The sequence below is a fragment of the Mauremys reevesii genome, linkage group 4, assembly GCF_016161935.1.
Source record: "Mauremys reevesii isolate NIE-2019 linkage group 4, ASM1616193v1, whole genome shotgun sequence".
Taxonomy (NCBI): domain Eukaryota; kingdom Metazoa; phylum Chordata; order Testudines; family Geoemydidae; genus Mauremys; species Mauremys reevesii.
In genome coordinates this window covers 5,471,017-5,492,341 of record NC_052626.1, presented here as the reverse complement: position 1 = coordinate 5,492,341, position 21,325 = coordinate 5,471,017, and the positions used below count along the sequence as shown (strand labels likewise).

The window sequence follows — 21,325 nt, the reverse complement described above, 5'->3', positions numbered from 1 at the left end:
GGATGCATTCATGGTCAGTACAGCTCCTGGAAAAGTCTGTTAATGTGTCTGGGATGGAGCGGAAATCCTCCAGGGACATCTCCATGAAGCTCTCCTGGAGGTACTCTAAAAGCCGTTGCAGAAGGTTTCTGGGGAGAGCAGCCTTATTCCGTCCTCCATGGTAGGACACTTTACTACGCCAAGCCAGTAGCAAGTACTCTGATATCATTGCATGACAAAGCCTGGCAGCATATGGTCCCGGTGTTTGCTGGCATTCAAGCAACATCCGTTGTTTATCTGGCTGTGTTATCCTTAGGAGAGTGATATCGTTCATGGCAACCTGGTTAAAATACGGGAATTTAATTAAGGGGACATTCATAGGTGGCCGTTCCTACTGGGTTGTTTGCCTGTGGCTGAAAATAAATCCTCCCCGCAGTAAGCCAAGCGGGGGAGGGGGGAAGCATTGGTGCTGAGCTGTTTGTGTTTGGTTTCCCTGATACCAGCCATGCAGTTGGGGAAGGGTTAAAGCCATCATCGCAGAGAAAAGGATGGTGGGGGGGCTTCATGCTGAGCTGTTCGCGTTTGGCTAGCAGGGATCTTCCCTGATACCAGCCATGCAGTGAGGGGTGGGGAGGGTTAAAGCAATTATCCCAGAGAAAAGGATGGGGGGGATTAGTTTGGTTTCTGCTGCTGCATATTAACACAAAAACCGCAGCCCTAAATGGACAACTCAACGGGCTTTGCTTAGTATGGGAAAGGAGGGCGCTACTGTTATGAAAGTTGCAGAAACCAAAAGACTATGGCTTACCATGGCCGCCTGCAAGCCAAAATCTGTTGCCCGGCATGTTTGATCTCTAACACCAAAGCCGCAGGCACTCAATATAAGATGTAAAAAATGACCTTTTACCGAAATCACATGTGCTATGTAATGTGAATAGTGTTGTTCACTGTGAAAGAGTATACCCACTGTTCTGTAAAATTTATCTTTGTCAATACTTCTCTCCCTTTTTTCCTCCTGCAGCTGCAAATGTTTCAAGCCTCCCTCCTCCATCCCAAAGGCTATCTCAGATAAGGCGGTGAAAAAAACGCACGTGCGATGAAATGTTCTCTGAGCTCATGCAGGCGTCCCGCACTGAAAGAGCTCAGCAGAAAGTGTGGAGGGACACAATAGCACAGGACAGGAAAGCGACCAGTGAACGTGAGGCGAGGTGGCGGCAGGAAGATCAGAGGAGGCAGGATGCAACGCTGGGGCTACTGCGGGAACAAACGGACACGATCCGGCATCTAGTGGAGGTTCAGGAATGTCAGTTGGAGAAACTGCCGCTGCAGCCCCTGTTTAACCGCCGTCCCTCCTCGTCAAGTTCCATAGCCGCCTCCTCACCCAGACGCCCAAGAACGTGGGTGGGGAGGCTCCAGGCACCCAACCACTCCACCCCAGTGGACAGAAGGCTGTCATTCAACAAGTATTGAAGTGGCCTTTCCCTTCCCTCCTCCCAAACCCCATACGGGCTACCTTGTGAGCTATCTCTCTATTTTTATAATCAATTAATACATGGTTTTTAAACAATAGTGACTTTATTTCCAAGCTGTGATCGAAGTGGGGAGGGCGGTTGGCCCTCAGAATTAGAGTCAACCAAGGGGGCGGGTTTTCATCAAGGAGAAATAAATAGAACTGTCACACGGTACCCTGGCCAGTCATGAAACTGGTTTTCAAAGCTTCTCTGATGCGCAGCGCTTCCTGATATGCTCTTTTAATCGCCCTGGTGTCTGGCTGTGCGTAATCAGCGGCCAGATGATTTGCCTCAACCTCCTACCCCACCATAAATGTCTCCCCCTTACTCTCACAGAGATTGTGGAGCACACAGCAAGCAGCAATATCAATGGGGATATTGGTTTCACTGAGGTCTGAGCGAGTCAGTAAACTATGCCAGCGATCCTTCAAATGTCCAAATGCACATTCTACCACCATTCTGCACTTGCTCAGCCTATAGTTGAACAGCTCCTTACTACTGTCCAGAGTGCCTGTGTACAGCTTCATGAGCCAGAGCATTAAGGGGTAGGCTGGGTCCCCAAGGATAACTATAGGCATTTCAACATCTCCAACAGTTATTTTCTGATCTGGGAGGTAAGTCCCTTCCTGCAGCCATTTAAACAGACCAGAGTTCCTGAAAATGTGAGGTCATGAACCTTTCCCGGCCATCCCACTTTGATGTTGGTGAAACGTCCCTTGTGATTTACCAGTGCATGCAGCACCATTGAAAAGAACCTGTAATGGTGTTGGGACTCACCACCACAGCACCTCCTTCTGGTCACTCCGGGAATTAGCTCAGTCCAGTGGAGTGCCTCCTCCTGGTGGTGTCCCGTCTGTCGTCTAGCCCTCGGTTGGCGTGTGGACCTGTGTTGCTCCCAACCTGTGGCGTCCTCTTCGAGCCACTGCTCTCCGGCAGTGCCCCTTACTCCATCCTCATCCCCTTTCGGGTGTGTGTGTGTCAATCAGCTGTCTCTCTGCACCCCAGCCAATGTGGGCAACTGCACCCCCAAAGTCACACCCCTCTTGGCAGGGGGTTGGTGCAGCCCTAGACAGCCACTCCCATCAGCCAGGTGTAAGGGGGAAGTGGGGGACCCAGGCCTACCCACTACTCTGGATCCCAAACCAGGGACTCGCTAGTGGCAGCCATCTTGCCCTCCTTCTCTCCCTCCTTCTGTCCGTGTCCCAGGGCCGCTTCCCCTTCGGCCCCTCGCACCGGCTAGGCCCTTCCCCTCAGGGCCTGCAGCCTGGCAGACACCAGAATAGAGTTCCCTTCTGCTCCCCTGGGCCTGCCCAGCACTGCGCTGTTCCAGGTGCTAGTCTCCCAGCTCTGGAGACAGACCTTTCCCTATCTAAGGCCTGGGGCAGACTGCCTGCCTTCTCTCTTAGGCAGCCTTTATATAGGGCCTAGTCTAGCCCTCATTGGCTGGCTCTAATCTTGGCCCTGATTGGCTCCCAGTAAGCCCTTTTTTAATTGGCTGCCCATCTGCACAGGCTCACTGGCCTGCTGCAGTCCACACTACCCCTTGCGGTTTATGTACTGGCTGCCTTGGTGGTCCAGTCCCAAGATAGGGATATGGGTTCTGTCTATCACCCCACCACAGTTAGGGAATCCCATTGCAGCAAAGCCATCTACTATGAGCTGCACATTTCCCAGAGTCACTACCTTTGATAGCAGCAGATCAGTGATTGTGTTGGCTACTTGCATCACAGCAACCCCCACAGTAGATTTGCCCACTCCAAATTGATTCCCGACTGACCAGTAGCTATCTGGCATTGCAAGCTTCCAGAGGGCTATTACCACTCACTTGTGAACTGTGAGGGCTGCTCTCATCTTGGTATTCTTGTGGTTCAGGGCAGGGGAAAACAAGTGACAAAGTTCCATGAAAGTGCCCTTACGCATGCAAAAGTTTTGCAGCCACCGGGAAGCATCCCAGACCTGCAACACTATGCGATCTCACCAGTCTGTGCTTGTTTCCTGGGCCCGGAATCGGTGTTCCACAGCATGAACCTGCCCCATTAACACCATGATGTCCACATTGCCGGGGTCTGTGCTTTGAGAGAAGTCTGTGTCCATGTCCTCATCACTCTTGTCACCGCGCTGCCGTTGCCTCCTCGCCTGGTTTTTCAGCTTCTAGTTCTACATAAACTGCACGATAATGCACGAGATGTTTACAATGCTCATAACTGCTGCAGTGAGCTGAACGGGCTCCATGCTTGCCATGCTATGGCGTCTGCTCAGGCAATCCAAGGAAAAGGGCGCAAAAAGATTGTCTGCCGTTCCTTTCATGGAGGGAGGGTTGACTGATGACATTTACGCATAACCACCCGCAACAAATTTTTGGCCCCATCAGGCATTGGGAGCTCAACCCAGAATTCCAATGGGCAGCGGGGACTGTGGGAACTGTGGGATAGCTACCACAGTGCACTGCTCGGAATGTCAACGCTTGCCACGGTACTATGGACGCACACCACCGAATTAATGTGCTTAGTGTGGACGCATGCACTCAACTTTATACAATCTGTTCCCAAAAATTAACTTCTGTAAAATCGGAGTAATTTCGTAGTGTAGACATACTCTTGGATCTGTCTCTTGTAATAGGCATAATGGAAAATGCGGACAGGCTTATGTTGTACTAGAAGGTAAGGGACTATTCCAGTACTCATGTATTCAACCACAGACATGACCCAATAAGCACTGATAATTATACAGCTCCATGATTATTATTAATAACCTATTAAATATGAAAACATGATTTCAGGATCTTAATTGAATGCCACGTGAAAACGGATGTGCATCTGATGGGAGTAATTGGAATGGAAGGAAAACAAAAGGATTCAAAACGATTTAACACTGATTTATTGTAATTATTTTGTCCCTTTGTCTAGACTCTGCTCCTGTTTTCTAAAGTTCTTGTGGTTTTGTATACACATAATAAAGAACGTTATTAACTGCTGCACTACACAGCTAATTATGCTTATTTTTGGCACTGTATTGCACTTTAATTAAGAACTGTTTGCATTTTCAGAGCTTGAGATTGCCAAAAGTTTGTCTTTTTAATTAAAAGTAAAAAGCAAACTAAGCTGTTCTGTTAGGAATGCGAAATGATGTTAGAATGAACGGGGAAGGACAGAAGCGACGTTAAAACCTGGTGAACTTTAGTGCCGATGGCAGAAAATGTAATTAATTATACAACAATTGATTGTTTGCCACATATAACCGGTTACAAAATTGTTTGCCAAATCGACTGACAAAATAAACTAATCTTGGTTCTCATTTAGAGTAATCAATATGATTTTGTAAAATTGAGATATGCACAGGGAGGCCACACTTTTGTGAGGGAAGCCAACCAAAGGTCATTTCAATAAGCCCCTCCTTATGAGTGAGAAATTGAATTACTACAGGATATTTGCTCTGAAGCAAGAATTCTCTTCCATTTTAGGATGTTTCCTACATTATTTGGTTCACTCATGCCTGCATTATCTGCTACTAAAGGCTGCAGTGCCTTGGGAATCTAACCTTTAGTTCTTGCCGAGGGTGAACCTGACTTGACCAGGGGACTGTCAGTGAAGTTATATGAATTTTGGTTTATGTGTGCAGAGACAATTTCTGGCATAATCCACTGTGGAAAAATCTTTCATATTAACAGTTGACTCATCCTGTCTTCCAGAGGCACTACAAATGTGCTCCACGTAATATAGCCATATCCAGACTGTGAGGCACAAAGTGGTTGAGATATCCAGTATGACAGCTACTGAAATTTGCATAAGAAATCCCATAAACCTAGAAGGACGGGGAGTGGGGGTGTGCTGAAAAATACTCATATATCTTGGCTCAGGCAGCTGCTGATGAGACATTAGGAGATAGATGTCAAAGATGTTGACACACGAACTTTTTTACTGAAGTTCTGTGGCCTGTGTTATGCAGGAGGTCACAGTGGTCCCTCCTTGCCTTAGAATCTGTGACTCTATATCCCAGGATGAACTCATAAAATCGTGGATAGGCAGAGTTTGAGGCTTGGGTAAAAAAGCAGGTCTGTGACAGCAGCGAAGCTGCCATGTGGACACAGGCTATTTGGAACTGATGAAGCTGGAATGGTAGTTGAAGCATGAAGGGACATATGAATCTTTAGCACATCTGGCAAGAAAATATTTGTGATGCCTGCTACAACAATGCCATGCAAATGCCTGCTCTCACTTTCAGGTGACATAGTATACAGGGAGCAGGCCGCATTATTTCCTAGAAATGTAAAAAACGTGTTTGTCTGAGTGATTGGCTGAACAAAAAGTAGGACTGAATGGACTTGTAGGCCTTAAAGTTTTACATTGTTTTATTTTTGAATGCAGTTATTTTTTGTACTTCATTCTACATTTGTAAGTTCAACTTTCATGATAAAAATATTGCACTACAGTATTTGTATTAGGTGAATTTAAAAATACTATTTCTTTTGTTTTTTACAGTGCAAATATTTTTAATCAAAAATAAATATAAAGTGAGCACTGTACACTTTGTATTCTGTGTTGTAATTGAAATCAATATATTTGAAAATGTAGAAAACATCAAAATATTTAAATAAATGGTATTCTATTATTGTTGAACAGCACAATTAATCATGATTCATTTTAATTGCTCAATTAATAATTTTTTATTCGCTTGACAGTCCTAGCAGAGATTAATAAGACTGGAACATTTCAGCTTGGAAAAGAGAAGATTAAGGGAGGTACAAAGAAGGGCTATAGAATCATGACTGTTGTGGAGAAAGTAAATAAGAAAGTGTTATTTAATCCTTCTCATATATAAGAACTAGGGTCTCCAAATGAAATTAATAGGCAGTGGGTTTAAAACAAACAAAAGGACATATTTCTTCACACAACACACAGTCAACCTGTGGAACTCTTTGCCAGGGGATGTTGTAAATGCCAAGACTATAATAGGATTCAAAAAAGAATTAGATAACTTCTTAGAAGATAGGTCCATCAATGGCTATTAGGATGGGCAGGGATGCAAAACCATCCTTTGAAATGTCCCTAGCCTCTGTTCAGGTGCCTGGAGCCGCCAATAGAAAGTGGCGGCACTCTGTCTGTTATTGGGGCGGCACATCCCGGTCTGCGGCGGCACTTCGGCAGCAGCTCAATCGCTCTGCTTCAGTCTTCAGTGGCAATTCGGTGGTGGGTCCTTCACTCCCTCTCTTCCTCTTCGGCGGCACTTCGGCAGCAGCTCAGTTGGGTTTTTCTTTTTTCTCTTTTTTTTTCTTTGCCGCTTGGGGCGGCAAAAAAGCTGGAGCCGGCCCTGCCTCTGTTTGCCAGAAGCTGAGAATGGGCAACACAGGATGCATCACATGATGATTCCCTGTTCTGTTCATTCCCTCTGAAGCACCTGGCATTGACCATGTTGGAAGACAGGACACCGGGTTAGGTGGATCTTTAGTCTGACCCAGTGTGGCCGTTCGTATGTACTGCAAGAAGTTACCATATTGATCACTTTTTCCTTCCCACACAGTTCCAGCCTCCAGTCTGCACATCACCCTTACCTTTATTTATTGTTTCTTCAAGCCTCTTTCTTGCTTTCATTTCTTTTTGCAGCTCCTTGTTGTAATTCCCAGGCCTCTCAGTCTGCAATGCCCTCTAATACTTTTCTCTGCTACTATCCCCATAATCACCTCTCTATTGTATTTCTGCTGCTTGCATATTCCTCAATAGCTAGAGCTTCATGCAAATGTCAAAGAACTTACAAATAGTTGCTTGATTTGTCAGCATCCATAAACTCCTGGATTCATGTTGCTTTCTACAAACATTCCTAAGAGCACCATTTGGTCTGCCAGCATCTTCAAAGTATCATGTATCCTCATGAAAATACACATTCATATGAGTGTTCACATGGAAAGTGCCCATCCAGCAATGCTGAATGCCCTTTATGGGTTAAGGAGTCATTTAGTCAAACACAGAAGTTGTATCATGTGATTTAGGTGACCAATCATATGGCATTAAGATTGAGTTAGAGATTGTGATTATTCTAAACAACAGGGTCTATGGATAGTTCCCAACAGGCCTGTAGGCTGAAATATGTTTGTAGACACCATTCATCACCAAATCACTCTGACTAATGAAAAACATGTGAAATCTGGCAAACAGACATATGGATAAATCCATGGAATACATTATTGGCTGAAAATAGTTTTCCAACCTTGATTAAAGACCATACTTCAGCCATTGCCGATGGCATGAGCTGGCAGTGTTAGAGACTGAACAGGCATGAAAGCAGATCTCATATCTTACACCTTGTAGGCATTGCCAGACTGGTTCAGACCCAGGGTCCATCTAACCCAGTACCCTCCCTCTAAAAATGGTCAGTGCCTGGTGTTTCAGAGGAAGGTGCAAGAAACCCCACAATGGGGAATGTTGGGATGCTCTAGCTAACCTCTCTCTAACCCTCACCAGTTAGAGGTTGGCTTCTGCCATGAAGCATGAAGGTTGATATCCCTTTGATTGTCCCTTGAGAGACACACCATGGCAGTCTGAGGCAGTTTGCACTGCGGGGATGAATAGACAGAGCCTCTACTCCCAGGGCTCAGTCTGGCTGCTTTCCCAAGCACTTACTTAGTGTTTAAAACGTGAACTAGGCACCCCTATGTTGTTAGTGTTCATCACACTCTATTCCCCCCCCCATTCAGCCACAAGAGAAAAGGTGGTACACTTGTTGGCACACTAGCCTGGGAGACTGGGGTTTAATTCCTGCCCCGCTGGAGATTTTCTGTCTGATCTTGAGCTAGTCACTGAGGCCTGGATGCACAAAAGGAGTCAGGCATTGTGATGCTCAGTGTCACAACCTCTAACTTTTAGGCAGCTGGAAAACCACTGCAGCTAGGCTCCTACGCTCCTGTTACAATGAATGGGAACAGATAGATGCCTAAGAATGCAATACACAAAGCCGGCACGCTAGCCTAACCTAGCCAATGGTAGAGGATGATGGGAAGGGTGTGCTAAGCCTAGGCTGCAGGGAGGCACCTGTCTCTGCTTCTCATTCACAGCAAGGAACCCTCTTTGGAAGTGGGCATCTATGCTGTTTTGCAAGAAGCTGGAGGAAGATGTTGGGGTGGTGGTGTCCCCAAGTATAACTTTTAGCTCAGTGGGTAGAGCACTCACCTGGGATGTAGGAGACCCAGGTTCAATTCCCCACTCTGCCTGAAGGGGAGAAAGGATTTGAAGGTCTCCCACTTCTTAAGAGCATGCTCTAATCACACTATGGGATATTGTGATGCAGGTCTCCCTCAATCTCTCTCATTCAAGCTTTGGCTAAAGAAAGAAAGTCACTGGAGATGGGGGACTTGACCCTTGCCCTATCCACTTCACTGCCAAGTCTCTCTCACCCAATGACTATTTAAGTATTTATCCACAGTGGAACAGCCCTCCTCCTCCAGCTGGATTTTGAATGGACTCGATCCAGTAGGCAGCCTCTGAGCTCACCTACCAGATCAGGCCCCTCATATGACTTAGGTGGCTGAACACCCATCTTCCCCCAGTTTGGGAATCACTTCATGGTTTAGGTACAAAATAGGTGTCTGGCTGCCTAGAGAAACATGGACACCAAGGGGACTTTTACCCAGAAAATGTAGATGCTGAGTGAGTTCAGGCCCCCTCGGTTATGCAGGAGTTTCGTGCATTGCTGTGGAGTGAAAACTTGGATGTAGGTCTGAGGTGCCTAACTCCTCTAGTGCACCCAGGTCTTAATCTTCCTGGCTGGGATTCACAAAGGCATGTTGGCATCTAACTCCCATTCATTTCAATTCACTTGTGAACCCCACCCTCTGCGCCTGCGTGCCCCATCTGAACAACTGGGTAAGAACATTTGCCCTCCTCTCAGGGGGCTTGTGAGGATAATGCAGTAACAGTTGTGCTCAGATACTCTGGTGATGGGTGATGTGTAGTACCATAGACCGTCTAATCCTCAACCGGCCCTCCCACTCCAGAGAGACACAAGGCCGGAAACACAGCAGAACACCTACACTTCCCATGCCTGGGGAAGAAGGTAGGAAGAAGACCACCCTTTCAGAGGGACACCTTACACTCCTCTGCACAAAGCCAAACTGCACAGTGATTCTCCAGAGAGAGGTGTGGAAGGGGGTGGTGGTTAAAGACCCTGGGCCCAGCAGAGCTGTATTGCCCCAAAGCACATCTTAGGGACATACCCACTCCTCCTACACAGGCTGTGGGTGCCCAACCCTGCACACTGAATTCAATGGGAGTTTTGTCTTTCATTTCATCTGGTAGAGGATCAAGCCCTTGCAGAGACTTCTTCCTGAGTGCCCTGCTCTGCACCTTTGGGATGGGAAAGACAATCCTCACAGGCAATGTCTTTTTAAGACTTCTATGTTCAGAAAAGCAAGCATTAAGCCTATGAATAGCAGGAACGGTATCTCATTGATATTGGGTCATGTTGAGGGCATTAGCTTGACCTACAGTATTCTGCAAAAAGAACAATACATTTATGATGTAAGCCACGTAGCACGACATCATGGCATAATGAAGAAGAAAATTACACTGACATTCAAGATCCCTGAACTCTTTAACACAAGCTATTCAGCTAGCTAGGAGTAGAGCAAACATTAAAGTGTCTAAAGTGAGAGCAAACCTGCATATCTCCACTTCACTTACTTCTGGAACAGTTTTAGATAGTTCACCAGATTTCTAGATTTATCATCTTCATATTCTTATATTACCCTCTGAAGCTCCAGAAACCAATAGCAACATTAGACAGCCAAGAAATCATATTTATGGGAGCCATTAAAATACTGTATTGAAAGTTAAATCTAGAGCTTGGAATAAATTATGAGAATTTAATGAGGAATCCTGATGGAGCGGCATCTGAGGAATTCAGTCCCTCGCTATGGAAGACATAGATTCATATATTCCAAGGGCAAAAGGGATCATTGTGAGTATCTAGTCTGACCTCCTCCATAACACAGGACACAGAACTTCCCCAAAATAATTCCTAGAGCCAATCTTGATTTAAAAATTGTCCATTATGGGCAATCTACCATCAATTTTGGCAAATTGTTCCAATTGTTAATTACCCTCACAGTTAAAAATGTACACCTTATCTCCAGGCTGAATTTGTCTAGGATCAGCTTTCAGCCACTGGATCATGTTATACCTTGCTCTGCTAGACTGAAGAGCCCATTATTAAATACTGATACTGCATGTAGATATATAAAGACTGTAATCAAGTCATCCCTTGTTAAGCTAAATAGATTGAGCTCCTTCAGTCTGTCACTATAAGGCATGTTTTCTAATCCTTTAATCATTCTCGGGGGGTGGGGGTGGTCAGGGACTCCCTCCTCAGGGGGACTGAGTCATCTATCTGCTGACCCGACCGGGAAAACCGAGAGGTGTGCTGCTTGCAAGGAGCTAGGATTCACGATGTGACGGAGAGACTGTCAAGACTCATCAAGTCCTCGGATCGCTACCCCTTCCTTCTTCTCCACGTGGGCACCAATGATACTGCCAAGAGTGACCTTGAGCAGAGCACTGCAGACTACGTGGCTCTGGGAAGAAGGATAAAGGAGTTTGAGGTGCAAGTGGTGTTCTTGTCTATCCTCCCTGTGGAAGGAAAAGGCCTGGGTAGAGACCATCGAATCCTGGAAGTCAACAAATGGCTATGCAGGTGGTGTTGGAGAGAAGGCTTTGGATTCTTCGACCATGGGATGGTGTTCCAAGGAGGAGTGCTAGGCAGAGACGGGCTCCACCTAACGAAGAGAGGGAAGATCAGCTTCGCAAGCAGGCTGGCTAACCTAATGAGGAGGACTTTAAACTAGGTTCACCGGGGGAAGGAGACCAAAGCCCTAAGGTAAGTGGGGAAGTGGGATAGCGGGAGGAAGCACGAGCAGGAGAGCACAAGAGGGGAGGACTCCTGCCTCATACTGAGAAAGCGGGACAATCAGCGAGTTAATTTAAGTGCCTATACACAAATGCAAGAAGTCTGGGAAACAGGTAGGGAGAACTGGAAGTGCTGGCACAATTAAGGAATTATGATGTGATTGGAATTACAGAGACTTGGTGGGATAACTCACATGACTGGAGTACTGTCATGGATGGATATAAACTGTTCAGGAAGGACAGGCAGGGCAGAAAAGGTTGGGGAGTTGTACTGTATGTAAGAGAGCAGTATGACTGCTCAGAGCTCCAGTATGAAACTGCAGAAAAACCTGAGAGTCTCTGGATTAAGTTTAGAAGTGTGAGCAACAAGGGTAATGTCGTGGTGGGAGTCTGCTATAGATCATCAGACCAGGGGGATGAGGTGGATGAGCCTTTCTTCCAGCAATTAACATAAGTTACTAGATCACAGACCCTGGTTCTCATGGGGGACTTTAATCACCCTGATATCTGCTGGGAGAGCAATACAGCAGTGCACAGACAATCCGGGAAGTTTTTGGAAAGGGTAGGGGACAATTTCCTGGTGCAAGTGCTGGAGGAACCAACTAGGGGCAGAGCTCTTCTTGACCTGCTGCTCACAAACAGGGAAGAAGTAGTAGGGGAAGCAAAAGCGGATGAGAACCTGGGAGGCAGTGACCATGAGATGGTCGAGTTCAGGATCCTGACACAAGGAAGAAAGGAGAGCAGCAGAATACGGACCCTGGACTTCAGAAAAGCAGACTTTGACTCCCTCAGGGAGCTGATGGGCAGGATCCCCTGGGAAAATAACATGAGGGGGAAAGGAGTCCAGGAGAGCTGGCTGTATTTTAAAGAATCCTTATTGAGGTTGCAGGAACAAACCATCCCAATGTGTAGAAAGAATAGTAAATATGGCAGGCAATCAGATTGGCTTAACAGTGAAATCCTTGCTGATCTTAAACGCAAAAAAGAAGCTTACAAGTGGAAGACTGGACAAACGACCAGGGAGGAGATTAAAAATATTGCTCAGGCATGCAGGAGTGAAATCAGGAAGGCCAAATAACACTTGGAGTTGCAGCTAGCAAGACATGTTAAGAATAACAAGACGGGTTTCTTCAGGTATGTTAGAAACAAGAAGAAAGTCAAGGGAAGTGTGGGCCCCTTACTGAATAAGGGAGGCAACCTAGTGACAGAGGATGTGGAAAAAGCTAGTACTCAATACTTTTTTGCCTCTGTCTTCACAAACAAGGTCAGCTCCCAGACTGCTGCACTGGGCAGCACAGTATGGGGTGAAGGCGACCAGCCCTCTGTGGAGAAAGAAGTGGTTCAGAACTATTTAGAAAAGCTGGACGAGCACACGTCCATGGGGCCGGATGCTCTGCATCTGAGGGTGCTAAAGGAGTTGGTGGATGTGATTGCAGAGCCATTGGCCATTATCTTTGAAAATTCCTGGAAATCAGGGGAGGTCCCAGATGACTGAAAAAAAGCTAATGTAGTGCCCATCTTTAAAAAAGGGAAGGAGGAGGATCTGGGGAACTACAGGGCAGTCACGCTCACCTCAGTCCCTAGAAAAATCATGGAGCAGGTCTTCAAGGAATCAATTCTGAAGCACTTTGAGGAGTGGAAAGTGATCAGGAACAGTCAACGTGGATTCACCAAGGGCAAGTCATGCCTGACTAACCTAATTGCCTTCTATGATGAGAAAACTGTCTCTGTAGATGAGGGGAAAGCAGTGGACATGTTATTCCTTGAATTAGCAAAGTTTTTGATACTGTCTCCCACAGTATTCTTGCCAGCAAGTTAAAGAAGTATGGGATGGATGAATGGACTATAAGGTGGATAGAAAGCTGGGTAGATCGTTGGGCTCAACAGGTAGTGATCAATGGCTCCATGTCTAGTTGGCAGCCAGTATCAAGCAGAGTTCCCCAAGGGTCGATCCTGGGGCCGGTTTTGTTCAATATCTTCATAAATGAGCTGGAGGATGGTGTGGACTGCACTCTCAGCAAGTTCATGGATGACACTAAACTGGGAGGAGTGGTAGAAATGCTGGAGGGTAAGGATAGGATACAGAGGGACCTAGACAGATTAGAGAATTAGGCCAAAAGAAATCTGATGATGTTCAACAAGGACAAGTGCAGAGTCCTGCACTTAGGAAGGAAGAATCCCATGCACTGCTACAGGTTACGGACCGAGTGGCTAGGCATAAGTTTTGCAGAAAAGGACCTAGGGGTTACAGTGGACGAGAAGCTGGACATGAGTCAACAGTGTGCCCTTGTTGCCAAGAAGGCTAATCGCATTTTGAGCTGTATAAGTAGGGGAATTGCCAGCAGATCGAGGGACATGCTCATTCCCCTCTATTTGGCATTGGTGAGGCCTCATCTGGACTACTGTGTCCAGTTTTGGGCCCCACACTACAAGAAGGATGTGGAAAAATTGGAAAGAGTCCAGCGGAGGGCAACAAAAATGATTAGGGGGCTGGAGCACATGATTTATGAGGAGATGCTGAGAGATTGTTTAGTCTGCAGAAGAGAAGAATGAGGGGGATTTGATAGCTGCTTTCAACTACCTGAAAGGGGGTTCCAAAGAGAATGGATCTAGACTGTTCTCAGTGGTAGCAGATGACAGAACAAGGAGTAATGGTTTCAAATTGCAGTGGTGGAAGATTAGGTTGGATATCAGGAAACACTCTTTCACTAGTAGGGTGGTGAAGCACTGGAATGCGTTACCTAGGAAGGTGGTGGAATCTCCTTCCTTGGAGGTTTTTAAAGTCAGGCTTGACAAAGCCCGGCTGGATGATTTAGTTGGGGATTGGTCCTGCTTTGAGCAGGGAGTTGGACTAGATGACCTCCTGAGGTCCCTTCCAACCCTAATATTCTATGATTCTATGATTCTAGTGGCTCTTCTCTTCTCCAGTTGATCAACATCCTTCTTGAATTATGGGCACCGGAACTGGACACAGGATTCCAGCAGTGGTGACACCAGTGACAAATACAGAGGTAACATAACCTCTCTTCTCCTATTCGAGATTCCCCTGATCATGCATCCCAGGAACACATTAGCCCTTTTGACTACAGCATCACAGTGGGAGCTTCTGTTCAGCTGATTATGCACCATGACCCCCAAAACTTTTTCAGAGTCCTTGTTTCCCAGGATAGAGCCCCACCCCCCATGTTGTAACTATGTTTTATCAGTAAAATTTCATATCCCAGCCTACCTGAGCAGTCCATAGTGTTTTGTATCACACATACACATGCTGTAAAATGTAAACACAGATAGGCTGTAAAATGATGGGCATATTCAACCATTGCATTGGTATTGTTCAATGTCTGCATTATTTGGAAAAGGGAGACACCTTAGTCTTCAAGCACTGCATATATCCAGGAGCCTTTGAAGGGGAGACAGAGACAAACAGAGAGTTCAGGGTTCTGTTGTGACTTGTAGGCAATGGCCTGTCGTGGGGGTGGGGGATGCAGAAAATATAAACAGGTCTGCTCCTGCAGTCCATAAATGGATGCAGCATATGCTCTGTGCACAGCCATCCAGTGGCCTGGGCTGGTACCATGGGCCCATGGTCTGATTCCTCTTCACATTCTAAGGAGTGCCAGCAGGCAGTGGTCTCTGCTGTTTTTTCACTGCTCTCCTTTCTCTCTTCTGCTCTAGTCTGTAGCTGTGGTGCTGGGGGCTTTAAAAACAATCCAATCCCACACAATAATTTACTGAGCCTTTATCTAGGGTATCCATCAATGGCTATTAGCAGGGATGCAAAACCATGCTCTGAAATGTCCCTAGCCTCTGTTTGCCAGAAGCTGGGAATGGGTGAAAGGGAATGGATCACTTGATGATTATCTGTTCTGTTCATTCCCTCTGGAGCACCTGGCATTGGCCACTTTTGGAAGACAGGATACTGGGTGGACCTTTGGTCTGATGCAGGATGGCCACTCATATATATCAAACTTCTTCTCAACATTTTACCTGAGCTGTTTTAGTGGTACCAGATAAAGGCAAAAAGCGTATCATCTATGCATGGAGAACTCTGAAAGTCCTACGTATGGGACAGACATATGACTGGAAGGAAACGTATCAAGCTCAATCTTCAAACTAGTTAGATTGTTTGCCCAGTTAGAAGTCTGTTCCAAAACCCCACTCCTTTGATGGCTAGACACCTGATTTCCAGTCTGAATTTATTCATGGTGATATATACCTATTTGTTCTGGTGCCAACATTCTCCAATAGATTAAATAGCTCTTCTCTCTCCCTGACGTTTACCTCCCAATGCATTTATAGAGAGCAATCAGACCCCTCTCAGCATCTTTTTGTTTGGCTCAACAAGCCAAGCTCTTTTCATCTTCCCTTGTAAGATTGGCTCTTCATTTCCTGACCACCCCAGTAGCCCTTCTCTGCACATGTTCCAGTTAGAATTCCTCTTTATTGAACAGAGGTGACCAGAATTGCACACGTGATTCCAAACGGGGTCTTACCAGTGCTTTGTCCAATGGCATTAATAATACCCTATCTCCACTGGAAATGCCTTACCTGATTGGAGCAGGCAGTCATGATAAAACCACGGGTAGATTTGTGCATGCATTTTTGTCTGGGCAAATGCACAGATACAGTACTGAAAATCGACAGTCCTATCCAGCCATCCCAGCTGCCCACATTAATTGCGTTGGTGAGTGAGAGCCTCAGTAGACTTAATGGAGCCTGGGTCTTCTCTTTTCCATGGTGATAAGTAGTATTATTGAGGTAGTTTATTCTGTATACACCAAGGGAAGCCTTTTCCGGAGGCACTGCCTGAGCACACCCAGAGACAATAGCAATATAGAAAACACTTTTTTTGTTTCCTTTCCCATCGTTCCATGTTTCTGTTTGCCTCCAGCTGCAGATGAGAGAGAAAAGGGAGCTGAAGTAACGTCTTTTATTGCACCAACGAAGTTGGTGGAAATGACAATCCTTCAAACTCCACCAACCTTGTCTCTCTCATATCCTGGGACCAACATGGCCACCTCACCACAGGAAACAACAATCGGAAATAGCAAATTGTTAATATGTTTTTAATTGGCTTTGCTTTGTTCAGCTGCAGCTTGTCCTCGAGTTCTCTTGCAGCAATGCCAGTGCAAAATTCAAATGCCTCCCTTGGCCTCATGTAACTATTGACATTTTCCTCATCTCTTCAATTATTAAGTGTGTTCTTGTTGCACAGAACCAAGGTCTCAGACCTTTCATACAACGCATTGACAACCAACGTCTGTTTAATTCTGGCCTAACAAGCAACTCTAGTTTAGATTGGCAGCATCGTCCACCCGTGCCCTAAAGCTGAGGGCTCGGCATACTTGAGAAAGCTTTATTACTGTATATCAGTCTCCGAGCTCAATTTAAAAGCATCAAAGCTCACACATTTTATGAGACTGCATATTGTCACTACTAAAATCTCATTTTATCTTTCTAGTTACCTCATTTCGCTGCAGAATAATGTTTGGTGTTAATGACACAGCAAGGGTAATAAAATGTCTCTATGATGATTTAATGCACCAACAATTCTCTCCCCAACAGCCTTGTGACTAGTACTCACTGTTATGATGGACTGCTCATTCACTTATTAAACATTTATTGTTTCCCCAATAAAAGTAATCTTAGATGTATTCAATTATTAATATCAGTAAGGCACAGCATAGGAAACAGCAGCAATCTCATTTTCCTTTTGCGCATCAATCTCCTCTCTTATTCAGCCATCACAGGGGGAAAGAAAAAAAGTCATTTAAGCTGAATGACTGCAAAACATATGAGCCCCACAGCATAGAAGTGAAGTTCTGACCTGTGCCTATGCCAGAAAATCAATAGGAAATCACCACAACTTCATGAATGTTTGCTGGAGGAGAGAAAGCCAGAATCTGACGGGGCTGAAAATTACCAAGAGAGCCAGGATTGCTAACCCGCTACAGCAGGGGGTAGCTCCCAAGGCCAGTGCACCGTTTCCGGCTCCAAGGACGTATTTACCCAAGAACAGAATCTAGCCAGAGGTGCTAAAAGTAGAGTTGGATTGTGGCTGTCCCAGCTTGTTAAATCTTCACTCATCTCAGCATCTGTGATTTCTCTGATTGATTTCTCTTCCACATAGTTTTATTCAGCTGGAGTTGTATATATGTAGAGTTGTTTTGCCAATATATGGCTAAATTCTGGCAGGTGCTTCCAAATAGGTATAAATGCCCTTCTGAAAGCAAATGCACACTAAGAATCCTGTGGCACCTTATAGACTAACAGACGTTTTGCAGCATGAGCTTTCGTGGGTGAATACCCACTTCTTCGGATGCAAGCTTGCATCCGAAGAAGTGGGTATTCACCCACGAAAGCTCATGCTGCAAAACGTCTGTTAGTCTATAAGGTGCCACAGGATTCTTTGCTGCTTCTACAGAACCAGATTCTGTTCTTGGGTAAATAATCCTTTTCACTCATTTTCATTATTAATTATTTGTATTACAGTAACACCCAGAGACCTCAACCATGATCCAGGCCCCACTGCGCAAGGCCGTGTACAGACACATAGTAAAAGAGCTTCCAAGCTAAATAACCCCCTATTTTTAAGTCACAGACTCAGTACCCTGCAGTTGTTTTTTGTGCAGTCAGATGTGCTGTGCTATGGTATCAACTCCACACAGACTTACAAAGTCTCTGGGAACAAACCCCAGAGCAATACAGCATCATTGGACTGGGATTCCCTACCCAATCCGAGTCCCCACAGGCTAGGTGAATCACGGTCCCTAGGCTATCTCTTCCACAATCTCTCCCCCTTCCATAAATTCATTTCCATGCGTCAGATAATCACATTTCCATAACACAAACAAACTCAACAGTACAGCAAAAGAATGCGTAGAGAACTACACTGGGGCAGAATGATAAATGAAGTCTGCCAGAGCTAGCTTTGTTTCTTTCCTGCTACATGGGAAGCAGATGGCGGCTTTTCATTTTGACCCCTTCCAGCACTGGGGCTTGCCTTTGCTTTCTCTGCTCTGCACTGCCACGTGCTCACAAGCTTCAAAAATATTCTTCATCCTTTGAGTTGGTTGAATTGGTTTGGACTTTAACCACCTTTTCCCATGTATTCTGGACACCGGCTCCAATAGTTGGGCATGGCCAATTTGTGTTTGGTGTAGGACCTTGGTTAAGTACAGAAAATACTGCTCAGCATGGGTGAAGGTGGCAGAATTCGGCCCGTTGTGCATAAGGAGAGTTGGATGGAGCCTTTTCTTTTTAGTATTGCCCTGCTGCCATTTCAGAAAGATGCAACAGTCGTACTAGCCAAGTGAAATTGAAAACACCATCATCCTTGAACGCTGCTCTCAGATGTTGCTGCTGCTTTCGTGTTCCGACTTTGATAAATAAAACAATAATGAGATGATAACAAGTGGGTTTTTGGTAGAGCTTCAAATGGGAGGTGGGGAAGGTCACATTTCCTTCTAACAAAAGAGCACCAGGGCGGCCTCTCAGCTGGAATTAAATGAAATATGTGTATCACTTGAAAGGGCCATCATTTTTCAGATGTCTAGTGTATTGTTAGTACAGCTTATCTGCACAAGTAACCCAGACAGAGAGAAGGGCAGAGAGGAACCCACAGTGCATACCAATGCTGCTCTGAACTCCAATAATGGGGAAAGCGTGTTCTTCCCAACCTGATGCTTCTCAGGAATGCAGCCTATCCCCAAGGAGGATAAGGGCTGGCTTCTCTTCTTCAGTAGAACAGGGTGAATAATTCATAATGACTCATCTATCCTAGGAATTCCACCTCTCTCTTCTGTTTGCAAACTGTCCATGAGCAGATTTTCATTCCCCACATATATTTTGTTATTCAAAATGATTCCTTAAATAGCTGCTGGGGGTAATTATTGTTTGGCAAGTTAGGAAGAAGCTTTCCACAATGAGTTTCCTTGGCTTCCCACCAGTGTGCCATGATTAGATTAATAGAACTCCACAGTATTATTTGAATGACAGAAGCATCCGGAGGTCCCCACCAAGACAGAAGCTCCCATGTGTTAGGCATCATACAAGCATATCATGGGAGACAACCCCTGCTCCTGAACAGCTCACTGTATAAATTGCCACGATACACAAAGGGTGGGGGGGAGGGAAACTGAGGCACAGACCAGGGATGTGACTTGCCCAGGGTCACAGAGCAAGTCAGTAGCAGAGCTGTGAGGAGAAGCCAGGTCTCCTGACTCCCAGACTAGCACCCTATGCAGTAGACTGTGCAGCCTCCCCTCTTAAAATCACGTTTCTGATGTAGGTTTCAATGCTCGTCCTCAGCAATGTAAAATTCTCCTATAGCTACATAAAATGCACCGTTTCCATGGACATCTCTTCTGGTAAACTCACTTGCTAAAATATTCATGGGAAGTGCACACAAAAGGCAGGTAAAGCTAGATTCCACTTAAAAATTCAAATGAATATTCACAGATGAGTTTTCGCAGTAGTCATCTAGCTTTGTGTTTCATGCTCTTGGAATTCCTGCTAAAATCCTGCCCCAGGGGAGGAGCAGCAAAATATTGGAGGATGAAATGACTTTCATGCTTCTCTTCTCTTGTAGGGAGAAATCTGTAGCCGAAAAAGAAATTCCTTATCACTGATTGATTGATAGCACATATTGCACAGCACAGTGCTGCCTGGCCTGACAAGAAACAGCCTAACAGTGGTGGTGGTGGTGGGGAGTTAGGAGTAAAATATAATTGTATGTTTTTATATGTTTTTATATTGGGGAAGTATTTTTACTGTTAAACCCAATGAAACCTCAGCTCCCCGAATATGAATCTCCTAGGACTGGACAATCTTTACATACATAAAACTCCCATAGACTTCAATTGGAACTACAAACAGATACAGGCTCAGGGGTTGCTATGTAGGATTAAATTCTATGGTCCATATTCCTGACCCCCCCGCCCCATCCTCTCTATGTGCTGCTGAACTAGCTAGCTGGGCATTCTGCTTGCCTGGAATTCTCAGGGGGTGTAAGAGCCACGAGGATCCCCAGACCAGGTGGTTTTCTGGGTACATGTCAGGAGCAGGAGAGGGAATGGGGTGATGTGATCCCAGCCGGTAGAACAGCCCAGCGGTGCTGCCAGTTACCAGCTGATGAAACTTAAAGCAGCTCTGAGATGGTCATATTGGGTCCAGGCTCATCCCAGTATCCAGGGGATGGAAAGGTGGCTTCAGACCTCCTTGACCCACTCCCCCTTTGTGCCATGCAAAGCATCAGCAAACCTGAATGTTTAGCTCTGTAGCTACCCAAATTCCAGGCCATCCTGAGCACTTGATACGAGCTCGTTTCCACTAATTAGTCCTGCAGCCCTTGGATCATCCTCACCTTGAATAATCCTTACTCACACAAGTGGTTCTGGAGAGCGACTTCCCCCAAATGCGAAGGAGAGCAGGAGGGAGAAAAATTGTTCTTCTTAACATCTGAGGATAGGAGAAGAAGTAATGGGCTTAAATTTCAACAAGGGCGGTTTAGGTTGGACATTAGGAAAAACTTCCTGTCAGAGTGGTTAAGCACTGGAATAAATTGCCTAGACTGATTGTGGAATCTCCATCATTGGGGATTTTTAAGAGCAGGTTGGACAAACACCTGTCAGGAATGGTCCAGATAATACTTAGTCCTGCCTTGAGTGCAGGGGACTGGACTAGATGACCTCTCAAGGTCCCTTCCAGTTCTATGATTCTATGATGCTATAATTTACTTCTGGATGTAACAGGTATTCTTAAGTTCAAGACCTTTGCTGATTTATACCAGCTGAGACTCTGGCCCAGAATCTTTAGAGTTAACAAATCAGAGTGGCTTTGTTTGTTTATTTTTTCACCTTTGGGTTCATTGACAAATCGGTGGCTGCTTACATAACTGCCCTTCACTGGAAAGTCAGTCCCATAAAGCATGACTGAATACAATCA

The 21,325-nt window shown here is 45.5% G+C and overlaps 1 long non-coding RNA gene across 1 annotated transcript in view; it reads left to right on the top strand.

Annotated features, from left to right (window-relative positions):
- The first annotated feature begins 1,427 nt into the window (after positions 1 to 1,427).
- The window catches only part of LOC120405317, a 34,218-nt gene continuing 14,320 nt past the window's right edge, over positions 1,428 to 21,325 (top strand). Inside the window, exon 1 of the long non-coding RNA XR_005598491.1 lies at positions 1,428 to 1,495. This is a non-coding gene — a long non-coding RNA (uncharacterized LOC120405317). The remainder of the gene's footprint in view (positions 1,496 to 21,325) is intronic.